Source organism: Panthera tigris, chromosome A2 (assembly GCF_018350195.1).
Source record: "Panthera tigris isolate Pti1 chromosome A2, P.tigris_Pti1_mat1.1, whole genome shotgun sequence".
Taxonomy (NCBI): domain Eukaryota; kingdom Metazoa; phylum Chordata; class Mammalia; order Carnivora; family Felidae; genus Panthera; species Panthera tigris.
The window spans coordinates 38,310,619-38,335,030 of NC_056661.1; the positions used below are offsets into that span (position 1 = coordinate 38,310,619).

Here is a 24,412-nt window from a genome sequence, read left to right on the forward strand (position 1 = left end):
TTTGTTTTTCTAAAATTCTGGGGAATTGGCTGGGCTCAGCTGAATGGTTCTTCTTTAGCTGGGGGTCAGTTATGCAGTTACACTCAGCTGGAAACTCCTGTGGCCCTCCAAGAGGTGGGCAGCTCTGTTCCGTTCCCTGTGTGTGTCCTCTGCCATCCCAAACGTGGTCTCTCGCTTCCCAGAAGTCTAGGCTAAACTTCCCTGCGTGGCAAGTGTGTGCCAAGAGAACTAAGGAGCAAGCTGCCAAGCCTGGAACTTGCCAGTGTACCTTCTACTGTGTTCTATGACCTAAAGCGACTGAAGGGACTGCCCAAAGTAAATGTGGGCGGGGACACGGACTCCAGCTGTAAGTAAAGAGTGGCAAAGAAGGTGTGGTCATTCTTTTCTTTTTCTTTTTCTTTTTTTTTTTTTTTTTTAACAGCGAGAGAGAGAGAGAGCACAAACTGGGGAGGGAAAGGGAGAGGGAGAGGGAGAGGGAGAGGGAGAGGGGGAGAGAATCCCCAGCAGGCTCCACCCATGAACTGGGAGATCATGACCTGAGCAGAAATCAAGAGAGGGACACTTAACCGACTGAGCCACCCAGGCGCCCCTGTGGTCACTCTTAATCCATCACATTGCCCCCATACCAAGCTAAGGAATACTAATGAACTTAGTGGGAAATAGAAAACAAGAGAACAGAGGGATCAGAACTGTGTCTTAGGAAGAAAAAAACAAGTTTGGATAAGTGAAATAAGTAAGAGAGAACCATCTACAATTAGGAGCACCTATCACTGAAGGCACTGGGGAGAAGGAGAGAAACATTTCTGATCAGAGTAACTATAAAAATGGTGCATTATTTACCCAGATTGGAAAAGCTTGCTAAGTAAAGGTAATTCTTACTTCTGGACCAATTTAGAAAAATCCCTACCTGCAGTTTATGTTCAGATTCAAAAAGAGTAATGATAGCCAAGGGCCCATCCAAACAGACGCCAAACATACAGTCAAATGTACCTTAAGTGCTTTTTAACCTGGTTTCAATCATCACTTACAATTTTTTAAATTCTGCTGAACAGGTAGCTCCCTTGATTTAGAAAGTTAAACAACATTTACCATTAGCAAGCCATTATTTGGAAAGCTGAAACTGTATACTAAATTACAGGGTATAAGAGATACTTAGCTAACTGAAACCTGGCCAAAATAGTAGGACAAATGTAACTAAATACTAGCTTGGAATTCTAATTAACCATTGCTTCCCACAGTCTTTGTCTTTATATCTCTTTCAAAACAGACGTTATCAATATGATCCTTTCAGAAGGTCTAGTCTAAGTGAAGGAAGAGCCAGAACCTTTAAGACGTCTAATATTAAGACGGTGGAGATTTTTGGAATAAGTGCCCACTCTAGCGAGGTACTTACTGAGTTCCTGTTGCATGCCAAGTGCCAGAGATAAAGCCGAGCACGTGACAGAGTCCCCATCTTGTGGAAATGTACATTCAGCGGCCAAAGTCAAATTACCAGCAGATCCATCTAGGATCATTTCAGCTCATAACACATGTTCTAGCAAATCAAAATGGCGGAGATGAGAGGGTGATGCGTGCATGCAGGAGCTTCTTTACATAGAAGAGTCTTCCCTAAGCTCTCCAACTGTCAGATAGAAATTGAAGGCCCATACACGTTTGGTACCTCCAAGTTTTACCTGATTCATTAAGTTTCGTAATTCCTTTCCTCTTTGAGGTCCCTTCTGAGCTCTTTTAAAAGGTCATTTTAAAGTTGTGAAGCTATAAGGAACAGGGAAGGCAGTGGGGTAGGATGAGAGCATACAGTTCCTAAGCCACCCACTGCTACTTGTCAACAGATGGAAAAGAACCAAGGGGTGCCTGGGTGACTCAGTTGGTTAGATGTCCGACTTTGGCTCAGGTCATGATCTCGCAGGTTTCGAGTGCGAACCCCGGGTCAGGCTGTGGGCTGAGAGCTCAAAGCCTGCAGCCTGCTTCAGATTCTGAGTCTCCCTCTCTCTCTGCCCCTTCCCCGCTCTCTCTCTCGCTCTCTCAAAAATAAACATTAAAAAATGTTTTTAAAGAAAAGAAACGAAAAAGCTTCCAGAAGAACAGAGTGTCTCCCTTACGCCCGGTAATTAATTAGAGCACCTGGATGAATGAGGTAGGAGACCTTGTCTACTAATATTCTAGCGAGAGGACACTTCAGTATAAGAGTGCATCCCTCCATTTTTATTTTTCACCTTTCGTAAGATCTTCTGGTGGCATTTATCACTCTCGTACCTACTGTCATTACCCCCCTAAGCACCACCAGCACATTACAAAATGTATCAACGCCAACAGAAAGAAGTCCAAAGAAAAAAAGCCGGTCGTCCACCTGTGTTCTCTGTACTCATCCACACAAGCAAATATAAACTTAAAAGAAACAGTTTCTGAGTTAGAGAACTTTGAACGCGTAGAATATTGGCTTCGATAAAAACAACGTACACGAATAACAGTGAAATTAGTAGACTGCTTCCAGAATCTTTTTTTTTTTTCCCCAGGCACACCCACGGTCTGTCTTTAACAGATCCTGGATACTTCAATGAAAAACTGAGGTGCCAATGATTTGCAGGCTAAATTAATGTTAAATACTTCAAAGAACTGGACAAATAGGTCGGCAGCAAAAATTTTATGAGTTCACTTCCTTCAAGGGAACTTGGAGAGCGGGCTTTTATTGCTGCGAATTCTAGTCACCCCTTCTACCCCTCAGCATCTGTTTGAAATATGTAGTAGACAATTGCTTTTTTGGCTGTGACTCAGGTGGTGGAAACACAGGACAAACAGACTACTGTATATAAGCTTTCCTCCAGCAATGAAAATTTTTATTAACTCTCCTGCATAGCAAACGCGGCGGCTGCTTCGTGCCCAATCTCCGCAGCATTATCGAGGAATCTATTTACGAATTCTGGTGGCCGAGCAAGGGGGTGACCATGTTGAAACGCGTCTACTCTAGGTTTCTTCACGTTTCAGAAGAAGCAGGGCAAACGACGACACCAGCAAAATCTCGCGTCTGTTCAGTTTTATCATTCAGATGTGTAAAATTCCAAGTTAAATACTAAATAGGAGCTTTCCACATAAATATGTCAGTCTTGCCACAGAGGCCAGCCAAAGCAAACACGTCCCACGGTGTGAAGCTGCACGATTTTCATAGAAGCCATGCACTTGCCCGTTTTTAATCAGTTTTGCAAATTTTCTCCCAAGACAACAGAGATGTTAGAAAGCAACCCAGGGAGAGGAGTGAGGAAGAGTTCTCTCTCCTTCGCCATGGCGACTGGGGGGCGGATCGAGGGCCTAACGTCTGCCCGGCCAAACATGAGTCTGTAAAATCCTGCCCAGAAGAACGCTAAATTCCATCCCATCAGCCCAACCCCAAAACAAAGACACATATAGGCCTGGACTAGAAGCGTGCATGGATGTATCCCCAGCTGACAGGGCCGAATTTCAACAGTAAAAGGAGAGCTGATTCCAAAGCCCAACAAAACGCACTTTGCTAGACACAGTGACGGTCATTAGAAGAGAAACTGCCTGATCCTCGTCTCCAAAGACGAACACAATTTGTACAGAGAGTCTAGTCGCAAACTGGGGAATTGCTTTCATCAAAATCTTCTGGCCAAATCTACTTCACAAGACAGCGCACACTTTTTTATGGACCTGTTCTGTGTTTCCTGCTTAACAAATCGACTGCCCGTTTCTTTCTTTGAGTAAAGCTTACTTTCTCCCTTCGCTTGAAAACTAAGATACGCTTTATCTTACAACAAACACCAAACTTCCTTTGAACTTTAGATTCATGCCCCCACCCACCCCGGCCCATTACACTTGAAATTATTTGCCTCCAAAATTATAAAGTAAGGGAAAAAGCAAGTGGCTGAGAGGACTCCGGTAACAACTGTTTTTCTTCCTTAACCAATTTACATAGCCTTTTTCCTAGTTGTCCCAAAATGCAGATTCTTCAAGGAATATTTCAGGCATTTAAACGGAAAGTGAACTCCCATGAATTTTGGCAAAAATAATGGAAACAAGGACTGAAACAAAAATATCCAATAAAACACTTTCTCTTTCCTGAAAGAGATGGAAAGGAAATAAAACACACCCTGAAAAGAAAATGATTTTATAAAACGTTACTAGGAATAGCTTTCACCAAATTGAAAGGGAGCACCACATTTTTTTTTTTTTTTTGGTAAAAAAAAAAAAAAAAAAATCAAAACCTCCAGATGACTGCTCTAAAATCATCAGCACCTCACAAATTTTTTTGTTTTGAGAACATTAAACTCAATTAATGCTTTCTTTAATATTCAAAAAATTAAGAAAGGGGGCCCGTTCTGCCAAAAGGCCTTTTTAATCATTTCAAATAAAAAAATAACTAAGTCACAAAGGACTAAGCAGACATGTCGAAAGTGGTACAAAAGAGGGTACGTACTGATTCCAGCCAAGCTAAACAGAAAAAAACAAAAACCAAAAACCCCTTGGCTGGTGAATCGACACGTCACCCACCTCAGAGGCACCTGAGACGACCAGCAGGCCACCCAGAAAGTCCTAAACCGCTCGGAGGGCTCTGCAAAAATTCACTCGTGAGGTGGGCAACACCGAAGTTTCTCAGTCACTGGCCTGGGGCACTTCCTCATGACGATTTGCATTCTCTACATACAAAATGAGAAGCAGCATTATCTTTAAGCAACTGTGTGTGGCTGGTGGTCACAGAAACAGTCTGTTTGAGCCACTGATGGCAATCTCCCACTTAACAGCAGGAAAACACAGGACAAAAGACTGGTTAGGTTGCTGGACTTCAACACTGAAGTTCCCCAAAAGAAGGACTTGGGGTTAGAGCACTCCCCATGGGCGGAGACCAGTGCAATCTCAGAAGCATGAATGTGAAAAACATTTAGAAAAGAGAGCCCAACGCTCGGTTCCTCCTTCTCTCACTTGCCACGTGGCACAGAGTCTGCAGAGGGCGGGCTTCCGGGAACCCTAGGGCACACACCCAGCAATCCAAGGCTGCCCTTGCCTTCAAGAAACTTAGAGTTTTAAAGGAGAGGACAAACAGAGGAGAGGCAGCACAAGCGAGTGGGGCACAAGTGCCATTCCGGCGGGGGGCGGGGATGTGAGGGGGTGAGGGACATCAAGGCACCACGAATAATGGAATAATGCGTGCCACCTGGTGACCTGTGATCATCCCATCTCCCAAAGACTTGCACAGTTGCGTTCTTTAAACTCTTCTTGAACTCTGTGCAATTAAAGAAATTTGGCAACGCATGCTAATTTTGAAAGGCACTCCCTGGGAATTTAGTAAAAGTTTAAACAACTTGTTTACATGTGTTCAGCCCATCTGTTTAAACAAAAAGTTTATTTTAAGAGGAGCAAATCTTGGGTGCAAGCTCCCTTTATGCTTGAGACCACTAGTGACCTCTTATCCAGCTCCGTTTCCCTAATCTGCATTCTAAATCTCTTCTGTAAACAAAACTCGAATAACAACTTTTTATGATAAATGTTGTACACCTCTAAGATGACAGCTGCAAAATAAACTCGACTTTTATAACCAGGAAGCGTTCTAAACATACAGAAAATACTCTTTTTTTTTTTTACACTGTTCCCTTCTAAGAAACCACACACAAAGAATTTTTTGTGTGTTTGCGTGCGAATGTATGTGTATGCGCATGTATGTACACATATATATATATATTCCCAATGATCATTCTGAAATGTGTGCATTCCCATCATGACCCAGTGTTTTCCAGCCCCATGATGCCCTCACTTTTGATTGTGGAGATGATGCTGAAGTGCACAGAGTATTTACTGATCCGGTTATCTTGTTCTGTGACAGGCAGAATCAATCAATCAAGGGGCTAGCTTTGCACTTACATATTCCAGGCACATCTCCGCACTTCAGGATACGAGATCACAGTGTTATCCAGCCAAATTTGATCAACAAATGCAGTTCCCCTGTGCCACAGCAATCTCAGATGAAGATGTTATTATGTGGAACTGAGCAAAGTGATAAAGACAGTACAGCGAGCTCCGAGAGGCCCGGCTGGACCTTACTGACAGCTTTTATATACCGAGGCGGCGATGTCCCCTTCTTCCAGGATTATAAAAGTTCCCTTGATTTGAAGAAAATCATGCTGTACATACTCTGGTGACCCCCAAACACTGCATTTCCCCATCTAAAACGAAAATCCTCAAGGAAGAAGCAACATATATTTAATGTAACTGCAGGCAAAATCCTTTAATAAAGAGGATAATATTTAAAGCACGGAGGACATCCGCGTGCATTTTCACAGAGCTCTTCCGATGGGTGCTGTTGTTATTAACTGGTGTAACCTAAAACAAAAACATGGTTTCATCATTTAGTCGGGGTTATAAATAATTTTATGAACACCACATCTAGGGCATTGTGGGTAAGGAGGCGTCGATATTTTAAGTGGATTGTTGAAAAAAGTCCGAAAGAATCTTATTGTGCCAATAGCTTTTACTTCGCTACTGCCCTGCAGTTATTTTACATTATTTAATCCCAAATCCCATCTTTTGGATTCTACCTTCCTCTTGCATTTTAAATCTTTAATGGGAGCCTTTGGCGGTCCATGGGTACAATGATTAGATATCTGCAGAGAGAAATTGAAAAATTAATCATCGTTTCCATTTTATATTTTTGTACTACACCAAAAATTACTTACTTGTAGAGCTAACTTCTACACTCTTTGCAATATGTTCCTTAACATTGCAAATGTGGAGAATGATTTCAGATAAAGCATGTCCAAACTGAGCCAGTAAACAGCCTTAAGTTATTCTTTGAGATTTGTATTTTGGGTTTTCGTCCAAATTTCATTTCAATTCGTTTTAATTGAAATGCATTTATTGGTAGAGGTTATGTTACATGCGGCCTAAAACCAGGGCAAGAGTACCCAGGCTAATCACAGGAATGATGTTAAAATTGTTGATTATCCTTTTATGAATTTTCCTACTTAAATTACAACGTTTCACAACTCTGCAGAATGTGAAATGCTATCCACATGCAGTTTATTATAGAAACTGATATATGCATTAATCTGACCTTCCCCTAAATAGCTCCTGAACCACAGGCACGAAACAAAAAAAAAAAAACAAAACAAAACAATGAAAAAACACAAAACCACCTCAAGTCAGCTATCACATCGCGAGTACCATCACACTGCTAAATCTATTAACTTTGTTTTCTTTTTTTCGCTATTATTAAACTGGAAGGAAAAATTCAACTGGAAAATTGTGCCTTTGCTGTTCCCTTGTCATCATGTAATAAGTATGAGAAATATATGTGCAATGGCCAAATGGCCGGTAGACAAAACACCCACTCTAAGTGACGTACTGTTTTCCATACCACTCAGACAAAATCAAAACAACAGAACTGCTGCAAACAAAAACAAAATAACATTTCCCATCAGCATTCCAGACAGAGAAAATTTACAGGAAAAGAAGCTGGGAAAAGAACCAGAATGTAATAACTGCTCATACCTCCACTCTTGGTAGAGCCATTTCTTCAGACAAACAGCACTTACTTTAACACTGAAATGTTTAACAATTGATAAAATGTTTGCCAGTGTTGGGAGACTTTTTTTTTTCTTGTTCAGGCAAACATTTGCACTGTTTCAAGTGATGAAGTGCTTCTATAGAACGGAGGGGGTTATTTTTTTTTTTTTTTTAAACAGGGGGAGACTTAGGTTAAGGGAAAAAAAAAAAAACCAAACAAACGTAGGTTGCAGAAATGTACGGTGGCAAAGTGTGTCATTTAATGGGTTCCCCTTTCACTGAGAAATACAGAAGTGTCTCCTGGTCTGGCTAAGTCCGCCGGGCAGGAGGATGTAAAACTCACTTGAAAAACTGAAGATGATCATTTATAGCTGAGTCACATGTGTGTAACTTTATTAAGGCGTCTGGCTCCCTGGGAGTCACCGGATCAGGGCTGCTCCTAGATACCTGCTCAGAAACTGAGGCACGGCAGTGGCTACCAACAGCTGTATTTGACGAGCCCATCGAGTCCGTTTACAGTGTCTCTATCACGGGGGATTCTTGTCAGCTGCCCTCTTGCTAACACAATTCCTGTGTTTTGCCTGGCAGTAAATGGACGCCTCTGCCCTAGCGTCGTCTAAACAACTCCGTTAACATTTGCCCCCGAGCGTCTCTCTCTTTGTCCAGTCCCTGTCTTCTAACAGATGTCATCCAAGCCTAATCAAGCATAAAATGGTCATAAATATTTCTTTCTGGTAGATTTCACATTCGCATTTCATGCAGGGACATGATATTTTTCTGCTACCTCCAGGGAGAGCCTAATGCAAAAACCAGTTACTTACATTCTAGCCTCATGTTCCTTGAGTAAAATGCAGAACATGTTCTCAGTTCAAAGACATAAAAAGGCGTAAGACTTTATCTTCGGTCTTTTGTTTAACTGCACCTTTTTTTCTTCCCTTCCTCCCCCCCCCCCCCCAAAATGCATCTTCATTTTACAGTCTGCACCTATGCATTACAAATGTTCCTTTGTGCGTGTGAAAATATAAAACAAGATCTAAAATGAGACCGGGTCTACCATATTTCAATAACTTCAGGTTTTTCCACATCGGACTCCTTAATTACTGGCAGAAAGAGATTTTTTGCTTAGATACCTAATTCAAATAACAAGCTATTTAGAAAAGTAGATGAGATAAGATGAGGGCTCTTCCATTTTCCTTCATTTTATGCACAATTTTGCAACCTTCTTCATCATATTTAGTTAAAACAATGGGATGAATCCAACGTACAAATTTAGGGTTCATGCCAATTTACCAGTTGAAAAAAGGAAAGATAATCATGAGATAGGCCCCGTTTCCAATGTTTAAAACTTTGATCAGGCAGGGGAAGCCACTCCAGATAATTAAGCTGCCTCCTTAATGAGGGAAGAATTGGTAATCAGCACAATCGTATTTGTCTTCAGCGAACTTAGTAAATAATGAGTCTTAATCTAAAATAAAACTATCCTAATAATACTTTTGAGGCCATATGTCTGTGTTTCTCTTCCCTATCCCTTTTGTCAAAACAGAAATCTTATAACGCTATTTAAAGGGAACTGCAAAATACTTAGCAATATATATCACAACAATGACGCTCTCCCCCCACCACCTTTCCCTTCGTTGAGCCTAATATTTGATTACTGCTAGTCAAATCAAGCTTTCAGGCAAATAATCTCCATTTTTAAAGTTAATGAGATATGGTCATGTCGACAACAGCTTGCAGAAACTTTTAATTTTAATTCCTGCAGGCTGTGCTGGCCTCTTTTACAGCAACTACTGTATGAATGAGTCAAATTTGCCAACATGGCTTATGTAGACAAGTGCACACTAATTAAAAATACCCACTGGTATCATAATTTAAATACCATGAAAATAAACTGTGAAAGTCGCTCGGATCCAGTCTCGTGGTTGCCTTAGAGTGTGCTTCCTTTGACTATAGGATGTTTTATTGCTGGCGTGTGCTTAGCTGAAAACCGTTTTTGCATCTTTGAGGAATTTGGGATTTTGATGTCATTATACAATTTGTGTTAATATTTGTTTCACATAAGCTGTTAAGCGGGCCTCCCAGAACGACCACTAATTGAGAAAACCATATTGCCAAGGCAAGCGACAAATTTATACTCTTGATTTAGGGTCCATCTACAACTTCTCGTGGGCCGCGAGTGCCTTCTCTTTTCTCCCTAAGCTCAAGCCACAATGGAACCCAAATAAAAACACGGTTCTGTCGTTCCTTCTTCTCTTTTATTCCTTTTAAGTTTTCATTCTTCTTGATATTTGTATTTTAACTGCTTCTCTTCCACACAAGAGAGGTAGGGCAGGCTTCTTTCCCTACATCTAATCCCTCAACGTGGCTATAATTTCTTTTCATACACACACACACACACACACACACACACACACTTTCAAAATTTAAATAATTCTTTTCAAGGGAATGCCAAGTCTGCCTCTGCTGGGATAAAAGCACATTTCGAACAGGGGAAAATCTTGGCACCTCGAGGGTTAAAGCTATTTGAGGGGTTAAATATGCAATTACCTCTGACTAAAACCAGAGAGACATATAGATAAATAGAAGAAATGAAGTCCCCAGGTTCCCTTCCGAAGCCTTCATCACATTACTACCAGACAGAAACTCTTTAAGTACCATTTTCAGATGTTAAATCATTGTTCGTGCCGCACATATTCTCGCTATTCCTGGGGGAACAATATCTGAACAGAGTGTGCTAACAAATGCGATCCTGTAAACAGGCATTTTTCCTCTTGTTGTGAGTACCTTTGTACCCCCGCTCCCGGCTCTGTCATCCATGCTTTTCTCTCTGCTTTGAAGTTGAAGGAGTGAATGAACAGCATCATCTATTATCCAGAGTGTGCATGTAGATTATAAATAAGAAATAAAAGTGACTTTCAGTACACTGCTTTTGCATTAGCAAGTTGCCTTCTCTCTTACGTCCTTCTGTCCTTCATACCTAACAACCAACAATCTATTAGAAACCTGCATTTCAGGGTTTCTTTCAGAGGGAGACACAGCCTGGAAAAGGCATCTGCTGGGATGGGGAAAGTTGCGGTGACACGCACAGGCCTGGGGTCTGGGCCACGGCTCTGCCGGCGGCTTCCCACCCCCCCCCCCCTTAACCCTTATCTTACAGATGTCCTTCAGGACGAGTGTCTGCTGACCGGGCTGGCTCTTCATTTACATTTTTCTGTTGACAAACAGAGTCCATGAATATTAATTATTCTGAAGTTTATTTGCAGAAAAGGCACTTTCTAATCCTTATCAATTATTTATTGAAAATCTCCCCCACCTAATAATCTCATTAACATTATTATACTAAGGCCAACAGCAAATATTCCTTTGATAAGTAACAACCCAACCCGTTATTCTTCCTGCCAAATCTCATGGAGGCTCCTCTGCTTAATCATGGACAACCCGGCTTTTGTTTCCAGGAAGCTCTAGGTTAGCCCTCCTTTTTTTATTTTTTAAATAAAAGAAAACTCACATACAGGGCCTATTGTTTTAACACAGAAAGTTTCTGATACACTAAAGGAAAAAAAAATAAAATTAAAACACTAGAAAAATACATGTATGCCTGCTTTTTTTATCCCTGTCGGTTATGTGTGGAATTACTAAATGGAAACCCCCAGGGACCCAAACCCTACAGTCGGGGAGTGTGAGTGTCCCCAGGGGAACACATCAAGTCTGGGAACATGCGAGGGTCTGCAAGAATGTAAGGCAAATAAAAACCACGTCTCAATAATGAAGACACCTTCTACTTACAGACTATGTTTCACTGCTTACAAAGCATTCTGACCTTTAATACCTCATTTGCTTCCCCTAATGCCCCTCTCAGGTGTGCAGGACAGTCATTATTAACTTGATCTTACCGATAAAGAAACTGAGAGTAAGGGACTGCCTAAGGTCACAGAGCTACCAGGCGGCAGGGCACGGGCTATATTCCAGAATGTTTTGCATCCAACTCATTCACTGAGTCTGTCTTCAAAACCAGGATTTCCTCTAACTTCCTTCGTCCTTTTTAATGCACTGTTGGTGTTTCACAAGACATTCTTGCTTGGAATTTCAGGTTTTAAAGACAGTGTTGTGCCTATCGGGGGTACACTAGGGACTACACTTCCCCCAAATCACCAAGGCACCGAATATGTAAAACAGAGTCTGATTTCTAATTTAATCAGAAATTAAAGAGAAAAGAAACAGCATGCAATTTTAGAAGCAGAAGGAACCTGTGAAATGAACTGGTTTCCAGAGGCTCAGAGAGTCAGTGACTTGCTACAAATCACTGAAAGGCTCCAACCCAGGCTGGCTGACATCCACATCAATGTTCATGGATCATATTTGCAAGAGCCCTTGCATTTTCCAAACTTGAGAGGTCACTTCTTTCTTCCTTTTGAACCAGGGGTCAGCTTTTTTTTTTTTTCCCCTACCACAAAAGGAGTTTCTTCTCCGTTGCCTAAGACCGTGAGTCAGAATCCGTAAAGATTTCCCAAAATTTGACATGGTTTCATAGGAATAATCAGCCAGGAAGGCACTTCAACTTCACTCTCTCAACCCCAAAGTCTCCATCTTGCCTTTTCTTCACCAGCATCACCCAATCAACCGGACTGATTCACAAGGTTTCCAGAGTGGAAAGTGCTTTTCTTTCACCCTGCATGAAAACACTGCAAGCATAAAAGATGTATTGATGCAACATAGTAGCTGTTATCCTACTAGTACATTCCACCCAGGAGACGGACAAAACCTGATCCAAAGTCAAGGCGATACCCTACACACTCCAGGTAGAAATTCACTAAAAGGCAAGACGACTGGGGGGATGCAGGGGGTAACAGGCCAGTTCATGATGACCAGGAATGTCCACAAAGGAAATACTGAGGTTACCTCTGACAAGTCTGGTAACAATGAGATTTGAGGATGAGGGCTGAAGTCATCTTACAAGGAAGTCATCTTATAAGTTCCTTATAAGGAAGTGCAGGCATATTCTGGGAAGTCTCAGCTTCTTTCCTAACAGCATTCGAGAAAACGTGGGTTTATGGGATAACCACAATGAATGAGGCTTTGAGGAATGGGAATTGGGAAACAAAATACGGTGGTGAGGATGAAACCGTTTTTCAGGAAGGAAGTGAAACCTGATCACCTTTAAAAGGAACTTTTATCAGAGGAATTTTATCACCTGCTACACAACAATTTCCTTGGGCTACCATCTATATGTCCTAGAGAGGACAGCAAACTACAGCCCATGGACCAAATCCGGCCCTCTACTTGTTTCTGTAAATAAAGTTTTATTGGAACACAGCCATGCCCATTTATGTATCATCTATGGCTGCTTTCACGCAGAGTGTTTGGGAGAGAGAAGAGCCAAAGAATTTTTAACATTTAAAGTAAATTTAAGGGACGCCTGGGTGGCTCAGTCGGTTAAGTGTCTGACTTTGGCTCAGGTCATGATCTCACGGTTCGTGGGTTTGAGCCCCATGTCGAGCTCTGTACTGACGGCTCAGAGCCTGGAGCTTGCTTCGGATTCTGGGTCTCCCTCTCTCTCTGCCCCTCCTCCCCTCACACTCTCTCGCTCTCAAAAACAAACATTAAAAAGAAAAAAAAAAGTTAAAATAAATTTAAATGTAAAGATGGCCGAACCCTGCTCCAAAAAGAAAACAGTGAAGAAAAATAACCACTTCCCAATAATCACTAACACAATTTTAAAAGAGACATACATGTACACACACACAGTCACATAGATACACCCTATACATTGAACGCAGTTCGTGATGGGTGTCGGTAACCACAGGAATGAAGTTGCTGACTCCATCCATCCCGACAGACGATGGAAGTGCCGACATCATACTACACAAGATTGTTTCCAAACACATCAGGGGCGTCCATGCAAAAGTGAATCAAAGGACAAAGCCTTTATTTTGTCTGAGCTTAGTTTCTTCATCCATAAAATGTGAGGCTGGATTCATGTAAGGAATTTAAAAAATTCTAGGACTATACAGAGAAAGAAAAAGAAAAGCGAAAACACACATCACATATTTGGGGCAGGGAGTGGAGGGCAAAGGAGAATGAAGGACATGAGGGAGACCAGGTACAATCCAGGGAGAAGAGAGAAATACGTGTCAAAGGGACAAAAAGAAGTCACTTTTATCATTTGTGCGGGAGGTGTAGATTCTGCAAGAGCTTAGCACCTCCAGCTAGTGGCTAGTGATAGAGGGAATGCTCTACTTAAACATAAAAATGAATTAATAGATCAGTGTTCTTTGAATCCTCCTGGAGAGGAGGTGAGAGACTGAGAGGAGACAGAGCAGAATGGAATCTACTTTGGACGGGCAAAGTAGGTTGAGGTGTGAACATCCAGGCCACCTGGAGATGTGCATTCACTCCTTCTCCTTGTACTGGTAAGTGGAACAGCCCAATTTTCTTCTCCGGCCCACGTGTTTCTTTTCTGCAATGGCAACACAGATGCGGCCACGGTGACACCTTCGAAGAACTGAGGTCCTTTCCCTCTCGAACAGCAACCCCAAAGTGGGAGCTTTTCAAACTACGACTTTTCTTTCAATAAAATTGCGTCAGCCTACTAGTCCACCGCTCTTGCCAAAAGCAGACGCAGTTTGTTTTTAAAGGTGAGAGAGAGATGAAGACAGACAAAGAAAGACCCACTGCGGCCTGGTGTCTGGACTTCGGTGTCGATCCAGAACAGGGACCAATGAGCATGTTAGCTAATTATCACAACGGGTAAAGCAAGGACTGGGCACACTCAGCCATCTTCACCAAATAAGCCACGCCAAGTTTCAACAATTTCCCAAACCGGAAACAAACACAGGCTTTGCTGCCCGGAAAATGTACATAGTTTGACTTGTAGGTTATGAATCTTTAAAACTCCTACCACAAGTCCTAACGCACATCCTTTGTGAGTACTATCTTTTATTTATTGTGCTAAGCAATTTTTCTTTGTTGACTGGAGCGGGGTTGGATGTGAGCAAAGCAGGTGAGCCACGAAAACATTAACACAAAATACCACTTGGGGAGGAGAGGACACTTTGTCAACAGAGCTGATCACTCTTGAAGCAAAATAATCCACTCTTTTAGGTATTAAAACAACGAAAATAACGGTGGCGACTTCAAAAGGACTAACTCATTAATCAGTGAGGCTGAGTGAAAAATTTCCCCAAGAAGCACAAGGTACCAGAGATATTTCACCCAAATACATTTTTGTATGGTTGGGAAAAGGGTCGAGCCTGTCACATAATACTAAGAAAACATAGAAGGTATTTCCCCAGCCCGTCAGTCTGTGACAGCTGTGTGGGGCACCTGGAGAAAGTTTGCAAGTTTTAGGTCTTCCAGTTGTGTGCACCCACACACAGGAGCAATAAAGAGAAACTTGTCTGACCCAAAATGGCTGCTTTTAAGTTGTCTATAAAACATCTATTGCAACCATCACAGCTTGCCGCTTATTATGTGCAGACTTATTAAGAGACCCAGATTTCCCATTTCTTAAAAGCCAACACTTCCATGCCCCTGACTCGTGCAGGAGACAGCAATCTGAAAAGCATTCCACGTCGGAGGCATGGTTCAGATCTGCTGGAACCCTCCCACGTCGGCTTTATTGTCTGCAGCACTCTGTAAACCTCACCACGAGCACCACTGAATTTCTGTTGTTTCTGGAGTGACACAAAGGCCTTCCAATCGAACTGCTTCCGAAACGAAGGGATGATAATCACCTCTGCCTGGGTGTGCCAGGCTTGGGTGTTCAGCAGAAGGACGCAGGCAACAGGTGTGAGGCAGGATCCTCCTCCAGAAACGAAAAGAAACAAATCCGGGCAGCAAGGCAGAGCGGCTCACCAGTAAGAGTGGGCAAAGGGGCTTTAAAAGGAAGGGCTCAGTCTGAAAAGAGGGGAGGGTGAAAACGGAAAGGCTCTGTCTAGAGGAATATTCGGCGTTTTTGGCAAGACTGGACTCGGCGAGAAAAGATGGGCCGAAACGGGAGAGTTCTGAAGGCCGTACCATTTTAGGGGGTTCACAATGGGGCAGGAGGTGCAGGCAAGTGCGAGAGAGCCTTGCAACATGACCTGATCATCAGCACGATAAAGGCAAGGAGAGAGGCTGGCATGCCGTGGGCAGGGGGTTAGGTTGAGGGACCCATCAGACGTAGGCTGGAAGTGGGGCTTGTCTCCGTGATCAGCTGTGTGAACTTGGGCAGCTAATTAAGTTTCTTTCTGTGAAGAGTAGGAATTTTAAGAGTACTTGGCTCACAGTATGCTTGTGAGAACAAACTGCCCTAATACAGGTACGAAGCATAAAGCTGGAAGGAGGGAACTTTAATAAATTTTACTGATATTACTAGCACTTTTCGTGCCATTACTATTACTGGCATGAGGACCCTTGACCCTTGAACAACACAGGTTTGAAGGGCACTGGCCCGCTCCCACCAATTTTTCCCCAGTATAATACAGTAAAGTCCCATCAATGTATTTTCTCTTCCTTGTGATTTTCTCGTTAACGTTTTCTTTTCTCTAGCTAACTTTATTTGTAAGAATTCAGTACATGATATCTACAACGTATAATACATGTTAATCAACGACTTATGTTATCAGTAAGGTTTCTGGTCAACGGTAGACACCGTTACTTAACTTTTGGGGGGAGTCAGAAGTTATATGCAGATTTGCAAGGGGCGGGTGCCACTAACCCTCACAGTGTTTGAGTCAACTGTCGATTGTCATTTCAAACCAATAAAAATGTGTGACAATAGGGATGTTTAAGATTAGTGATAAAGACAAGAAATGTACTTATTTACTGAAGATGGGTAGGCTATCATACCACGATGAAAGTTTCTTCCTAAGAATAATTTTTAGGGGTGCCTGGTTGGCTCAGTCGGTTAAGTGCTGACTTTGGCTCACGTCATGATCTTGCAGTTCTTGAGTTCAAGTCCCACGTTGGGCTCAGTGCTGACAGCTTAGAGCCTGGAGCCTGCTTTGGGTTCTGTGTCTCCCTCTCTCTGTCCCTCCATGCTCACACATTCTCTCTCTCTCAAAAATAAAATAAACATTTAAAAAAAAACTTTTTAAAGTAATTTTTAAGGAAAATGCCCAAATACTGACTTGGCTGGCAAAGTGGGAAGAAGGTGGAGGTGGGCGGGGGGAGGGCGTAAAGTTAGGAAAATAGCATTAATTAGACCATACACTATGAAATTCAAAACTAAGAACGTGAATTTTCCCCAAAAGCTATAAACACTAAATAGAAAATTAGGATGAAAAAGTGAACTGTGACGTACAAAACTTAGCCCTAACCATTCCCACTGATAACATTATGGCTAGCCATATTTTTTAAGGATATAGTTCCATGGTGAGAAGTTACATATTTTATAGGGATATGTAAAAATGTGAAGGAGTGATTAAGGGAAAAAGAGAAAAAAGAAAAGCGAAAGGCTAAGTCCATCACCAAAATGTCCACCGTTGATACCTCTGTAAACTGAGATCGGAGGCAATATAGTTTCTTCTTTCTCTGTTTTCCTAGCTGCATCCTCTAACCTTTCTACAATGAACGTGTAATTAATTGTACAGTAGAAAATTTGAAATTATTTGGTATTCCGTTTTCAATTGAAAACATCTGAATTACACCCAAGCCTTCCGCACAGCCAGCACAGAGGATTTCACTCTGGGCTCTGGCACAGGGGATATTTTGTAGGCACTGGCAGAGTTAAGTGACTGTCTCGGCACCTCTTCCAGCACATTCCGCAGCCATTCCCTAATTGTGCCACAGTCGCTCTGCCAATATTTTATGGGAGTCTCACAAAATGCACCTATAGCTAGTTATACTCACAAATGGGAGCACCTCCTAAAATTCTGGCTAAAAAAAAAAAATCGACTCCCTCCCCCCCCTTCTTAATTCTTCAGAAACTTCCCCCAACCTTCCAGAAATAAGACAGGCCACAGAAGTCAAATATTATGTCCGACTGGAGCCTAAAAAGGGGGCTTGCCAGACAACGGCCTGGGGAAGCCACTTGTTAGGCGCAGGGTGTAATTATTTGCTATCCTGGTTCTAGGTACTAATCCCACAGAAATTACAGAAGGAGGGCAGTAAGGAGCCCTGAGACATAAAAATCATTGCCATGTGTAAAAACTTAGATGTTAAAAAAGAAAATGCAGGCACAAGAATTTAGCCAGAAAAAAAAAATAGACATGCCAATAAAAAAGCTGCTTCTTAAAATTTGGCTGGCAGTGTCCTCTCCCCTCCCCAATGGATACTCTTAGTAAAGAAAACATGGTAGGTTTTTTCTCCCTTGCCTGTATTTGATTTCCAATTAAAATTAAATATAAACTGAAACGCCACCTGGATTTTAGCAAAATCCAATCCCCACCCTCCACCGCTCCTTTTTCTTAAAAGAAGAACCTGGGCTTACATATACAAACATTTCGCTAAATGACCCGTGGCAAATTGCGTAATGCCAGTAAAAGTTGTGTTTTTTAAGTTATGAGCCCCAAAGATTTTATCTGAAATAAAACCCTGATTCAATTCAGATTCTGGAGGCAAACTGTGTCCTTAGCTCTGCCTCTAAATTTAAAACATTTGTGGTAGGGCCCCTTTAGTAATGTTGCTAGTAGGTATGCGGGAGAAATTCTGTATTTATTAAGATATATGTTTTCTTTTCTAAAATGGTAAATTGGAGCACTAATTGCCTACAAGAACGGATTCTCTGCAGTCTTCCTATAGAGGTCAGTTTCTAAATGAAGAGTGTGACTGTCAAACCGGAGTGTGTCCGTATTCCAATTAATTATCCCAATGAGGGAAGACACAAGAACTCTGGAATTCATGGAGGAGGGTTCTCCTTGGAGGTCTCTAACATGAATTTATTTCTACAATGCTCCAAGGTGATCAGGTTTGAATACAAACTGGATAGTGTACGTGGTGGAATATATGTTAAAGAATGGAATCGCCTTAAGAAACAAGTTGGTTCCCTCCTGGTCTGTGACTTTGGATCCCTAAGATTTCAGCCCTGCTTTTTCCCTGCCCTCAGAAGATGTTAAGCAAGCACCATTCTAGAGTTGAGAGCACTCTATTTTAAAGGCTTGACTAATGTGCTAAGGCCTTTGTATATATATGTATGTTACTCAACGTACTTATACGCAACCCCACCCTAGAAGTTATCTCTATTACCCCATTTTACAGATGAAAAAAGTAAAGCTTAGAAAGACTGGCAAAACTCACCTACCTTCACTCATTCAGCAAGTAGTACAAATGAGCTCTGAACCCTTGCGAGGAGGATTCCAAAATGTCTCACGTGAAATGTTTCTCCAGCATTTTCTAGACTGAGGCAGTGAAATAAGTCTCTAGTGGAAATGCACGCGCTGGGTAAGCAACTAAGTACCTGTGTATATTACTGTCAATACAATACACGATTAAGTCCACAGGCTGGCTCCAATGACTATGCTTTAGATGTGCTTCCTTTTGCAGCGGTTATCAAAATGCGATCCTCTAACGAGCAGCAGAGAATGAGTTAAAAGCATCAGAAAGGCAAATTCTTGCCCCCCCCCCACCAGATCCACAGAATAAAGTACTCTGGGGGTAGGTCTAGCAATATGTTTTAAGATGCCCTCCAGATGATTCCAATACACATAAAAGTCTGAGAACCACTGCTGAACGCTATACGACCTCTCAGTAAAAGCGTACCCCTGAATCAAAGGGTATGATTATCTTAAGCCTCTTGACACCCCATGCCACAGTGCCCCCAGAATGGGCTGCACGAACTTACACTCCCGGCAGCCACGAAAGGGAGTGCCAGCGTTATACGTATCATTTACTGTAACCTTTGCTGATGTAGTCAAAGATCTTCCAAGTAAAATTACTTGGGTTCTTTATTTAGAAGAACTCAAGAGTGTATAAACCTGGTGATTGCATTTGAACAGATACAAAATGGCTCTTAGAACCTGTGCAGAGTGCTTTCTATGACCTTACTTTCCAGAGTTTTCTTCAGAGCTGGCATTTATCGTGCTGCATTTAAGATATCCAAGAACTAATTCCAGGGACACATTGGTAAGCACTGAGAGCCAGAAGAGGAAACCTTTTCCAAATTAAAGATAGGTTAGTAATATACTTAACACTAATTAAACACAGAAAAATCGAGGAACATTTGTCAAAACACTGAACCAGCAAGCAAATCTAATTAACAAGCAGTATGGACTGTATAGTGTTCTAATTGGGGGGTAGGGGGTTGGGGCAGGATGTGCCTGAAACGCACTGCAAAATTACACAAACACACGCACAAACACACACTTTTCACGGCAAAAGATGCTGAGGTTTCATCAGATTCACAAAGGAGGAACCGTAAACCTGCGATATGCATGCATGACGGAATTAAAGACATGGCCTTTGCTAGAGAAACCCTCCCACCTGGAAAACAAAAGAGATTTTCACTAATTGTGAGACCTCATGATAAGTCATCTGTCACACGCTGAAAACCAGAAAGAAGTAAGAACGTAAGAAAACAAAGAAGACAGACAGAAGGGAGAAAAGACAAGGCCATGCATTTCTAGGAAAGAGTGTCGGTTCATAAAAAGCTGGACTTAACCAATACCTTCAAATTTGACAACTATTTCAAAATTAGGTATTACGACTTCACTCGTTCTAGCTCTGTGACAAACAGAGGTGAATCAGCTAAAATTCAATATAAGACAGTATATAAAATATGGACACCACCAGCCAAATGACCAGCCTTGTCAGTCTCCATCTAATCTCTGGAGATCGTACGCTCAACTCAGGCAATGGTCTGTGTAAACAGATAGGCCCCAGGCCATTTCCTGGAGACCAATAAACTCAGATGCTGGCGTCCAGTATACACAACTTCTCCTTACCATATACCTGCAGTTGCTCCACAGTGGAAATCCCCCTTGCTTATCCCCGAGTTACAAATGGCAAAATGGCAGCGATACACCCTTGGGCATTTAGGTCATAAACCAAAGCCATACGGCTCACTATATACACCTTCTATCCATTATCTCCTGACCGAAAGGGTTAAATGAAATCAGCTGGTGTGCATGTGATGAGTTACTGTTTCTTAAATGGTACCAAGGGCTTCCGAAATCCCACCAACACGGTCACAAATAAACCCTTCCTCTCTGGGTTACTGAAGATTTAGTGCTTAAATCACTCATCTGTTGATTACTCACAGGCATCTCTTCTACAGCTTATCTTCATTTGCTTTGAAATTTTTATTGATATTTAATGCCTATGTTTATGTTCTGTTCCACTACAATTAGATTATAAATTTTATGAATTCAGGGAGATATTAAGGGTATTTCTTCATATATTCTGGGACTGTGAACATAATAAGATAGGCTCGTTTTTACGTTAATTTTCTCTGGTGAGAGAACCATGGAGAAGAACATGTACTCTTTGAGTGACACAGTGTCCAACCTCCATTTCCTCAGTGGGGTGGGGGCTGATTGTTCTTCTCACCACCAGTAACTCCAAAACATTTAATTTGTGAAATGCGTTCAGCTACGTGATGAGAAAGAAGCTGCAGATATGAGTGAACCAACAAGTGACTTCACCACGCCTGAAAAAGACAAAGTCATACATTGTGATACCTCTCTTTTTTTGAGGGATGATTGGGAAGGGAAGGAGGAATGATCCCTCAGGTCTTCACTTCATAGAAAGAGGAGAAGGTTCGAAGGGCGCCTGGGTGGCTCAGTCGGTTAAGCATCTGACTTCCCCTCAGGCCATGAGCTCCCAGTTCATAGGTTCCAGCCCTTTGTTGGGCTCTGGGCTGACAGCTCGGAGCCTGAAGCCTATTTCGGATTCCGTATCTCCCTCTTTCTGTGCCCCTCCCCTGCTCTCATGCATGCTAATTTAAAAAAAAAAAAAAGAAGAGATGGTTCTGGAAGGTAACTCTTGCCACATTTGCCATTTACTAATTCAGGGGTCAAGAAACTTTTTCTAGAAAGGGCCAAGTGAGAAGTATTTCAGGTTTTGTGAGCTAGCCATTCACTGTCGCAATAATTCACCTCTTCTGCGGTAGGAAGAAAGCAGCTATACAGACAACGGTAAAGCAAGAGAGATGGTGGTGTTTCAATAAAACTTTTTTTTTCTTTTTTTTTTTAAGTCCAAGAAGGGAATTTACTAAATCTCAACTCTTCAAGGAAGGGCTGAACAGACACACCACAAAAAAAGGCAGGTGAGCAAGCAAACAGCATGAACAAGTGGATCCAGGAACTCAACAGCAGACAAGTCCTCCCCCCACCCCCTGCTCTTGACTCTTTCTAGCTCTTTCTTTCTTCTTCCACGAGATCCTTAAATGTTCTGAGTCTGTTTACTAAAATGGGGTCCCTCGGAGAAGGAAATGAGATAGCACGCTGCAAACAAACAAAATACCTCATTGGGTCCCTCGGAGAATTAAATGAGATAGCACGAGGCGAAGAAATAGAATACCACAGTGCTCAATAAATGTCAACAAAACCTTTCTTTAAAAAGATAGATGGGGGCGCCTGGGTGGCGCAGTCGGTTAAGCGTCTGACTTCAGCTCAGGTCACGATCTCACGGTCCGTGAGTTCGAGCCCCGCGTCGGGCTCTGGGCTGATGGCTCGGAGCCTGGAGCCTGTTTTCGATTCTGTGTCTCCCTCTCTCTCTGCCCCTCGCCCATTCATGCTCTGTCTCTCTCTGTCTCAAAAATAAATAAACGTTAAAAAAAAAAATTTTTTTTAAATAAAAATAAAAAAATAAAAAGATAGGTGGCCGTCTGATTTAGTTTGGCCTTGTGGCTTAGCTCCCCAACCCTGGTACAGTTTGCAGGTTTAACACAGCACTTTGTACCTAGAACCTGCCCAGTCAAGGTACTGAACAAATGCCTGAGACAAGTCTGAAATATTTCCAGAATATAACTGTGACAATCATAATTGTGAACGTCACATAGTCAGCTTATGCATGATGCCTTTCCCTCTCCGAACACATTCATGACAAAGTCAGTGTATCTGTAAATGCACGCGACATACACATGTAATACCCAGCACGAGCTCTGAGTTGGTAAGAGGAGTGTATATCCAATGAGATAATCAGAATATAATAAAAATGCACGTAAAGACATTTTCACTTACTACTTTTGGATGTTGAATGCCTATTGAGTTGAAATGGAAATATCATGAGTAGGATAAAAAAAATGAGGCAAGGTAAGCAATATTATCACGGTATTATTTATCATACATATTAGGATCCAAAATAGTCAGGAAAGAATGAGCATTATGTCATTCTCTCCCAGTCTTTAACCTTGTAAAAGGTTGTTGGGTTCGTATGCAGGATAACAAGAGTCAATACAAGAGGCTATAAAAATGGAACTGCGTCTTACCATGCAACCTTGAAAAATTAATACTTAATCATTATACTCATAAAAGGCCACTTCTGCCCTGTTTCAGGATGTTACATATTATTTTATTAAATTTTTCCAAAACTCTTTCTCCCTTTGGCTCTGAGACACATATATGGCTCTGCTGTTGAAAAGCAAAAGACATTTTACGCACAATTTTCCCTCTACTAGAAAGAGGTATATTGTGCCCTTCAGTGAACATAAAATTGATATTATCATCTCTTAGTTTATATCTCACTACTTAACCTTCAGATTAAAAGTTATTGGATTTGAATGACTCAGAAGACATCATGTCACCTTCCCTTCAACGTGGAGACAGGGGAGTTGGGGGTGAGAGGAGAAGGTACAGTGATAAAAACACGGATTTTGGACCAGCTGCCACTTTGCCTCTTCTGACAAGCAGCGGTGATACTGACGATTCCTTGCGCTTGTGTGGATGATGAATTGTGTGACAAATAGTCTACTTGGAGAAGCTTTGCGGGAGACGAATCTACGTCAGGAAGTTAATTTTATTTTGGGTACAGTTGAAAAGGAGCAGTCTAAAAATAGGGCTAAAAAGGGTTAATTCAAGGAGAACCTTAGGGTTACCACCTTTACAAAATCCTACCCCTGTTAGGCAGAAGAGACTGGAAAACATTCTCACAGAAGGATTAAAGACAACAGAGCTTCCTTCCCCCCATCTGCCTCTATCCAGGGCTCAACTTAAACACACAAACAAGGCCCTGACATCCCTAAGCAGTTGAATCTACACCCTGTCAATGAGTCTGCTGATAACACCAGCTGCTTAATAAGGACACATTGTATTTTTCCAACAAAAGAAACACAACATACACCCCCTTTCACCTTAAAAAACAAATTCATTCTAAGAAGCTTGTGTCAATATGAAGGAGACTTTATCAAAGATCTAACTTTGTAGTTTTGTTCTCCAAAAGAGATTAAGTCCGTCCCATGATCAATAGGGACACAAGCGGTTTATCAGCATTCCCCATGTGACTTTTGGAAGATATACTCATTAGTACCTGGCAAAGGCTAAAGGGAAAATGCTTGATGCAAATAAATACAAACAAACATACACAATCAAAATAGTGAGTTTTAGTGATAGGAAAGGATGCTGTTGTTATTTTAAATAGCCTTAAAAAAAAAAAAAAAAGAACTTTCCAAAATAAGTCCATTCCCTTCTTACAAATTACATTTGTGCTTTATCATAGCACAATAACCAAACAGTGACAGGTAGGAAAGGAACATACATGGATTCTCCTCGATGCCCTTCTTTTTTCTCTTCTGTTCCCTGATGCCACCATTTTGCCAGTCATTCACATGGGAAATGGTGACCTACCCCTCATAACTGCCGCTGCTCAATGTTTTCACATCTAATTCAAAAGGCCCTGTTGATTTTCTCACACGCCCCTCAACGCTCTCTTGTGGCCACGGCCTTCCCTTCTCTTCCTATTTCATTCACTCACGGAGTCTGTCAAAGAACTGCTCTATGTCAGGTCCTGTGCTGTGTGTTGGGGAACATCAGGGAATGAGGAAGGG

General features: G+C 41.8%; 1 protein-coding gene and 1 long non-coding RNA gene across 8 annotated transcripts in view; both read right to left on the reverse strand.

Moving 5' to 3' along the window:
• The window catches only part of FOXP1 (forkhead box P1), a 455,797-nt gene that overhangs the window by 201,726 nt on the left and 229,659 nt on the right, over positions 1 to 24,412 (reverse strand). The gene's annotated exons all lie outside the window — the stretch shown is intronic.
• On the reverse strand, positions 530 to 21,331 carry LOC122236716. Of its 3 annotated transcripts, none has more exons than XR_006214920.1 (4): positions 18,734 to 21,331; positions 10,668 to 10,723; positions 10,297 to 10,376; positions 530 to 6,611 (listed from the first exon to the last, which is right to left on the reverse strand). It is a non-coding gene; the product is annotated as an uncharacterized LOC122236716 (long non-coding RNA). The 3 variants fall into 3 exon arrangements; XR_006214921.1 differs by lacking the exon at positions 18,734 to 21,331 and having other exon boundaries at positions 530 to 6,330; positions 6,546 to 6,611; positions 10,668 to 12,949; XR_006214919.1 differs by lacking the exon at positions 18,734 to 21,331 and having other exon boundaries at positions 10,668 to 12,949.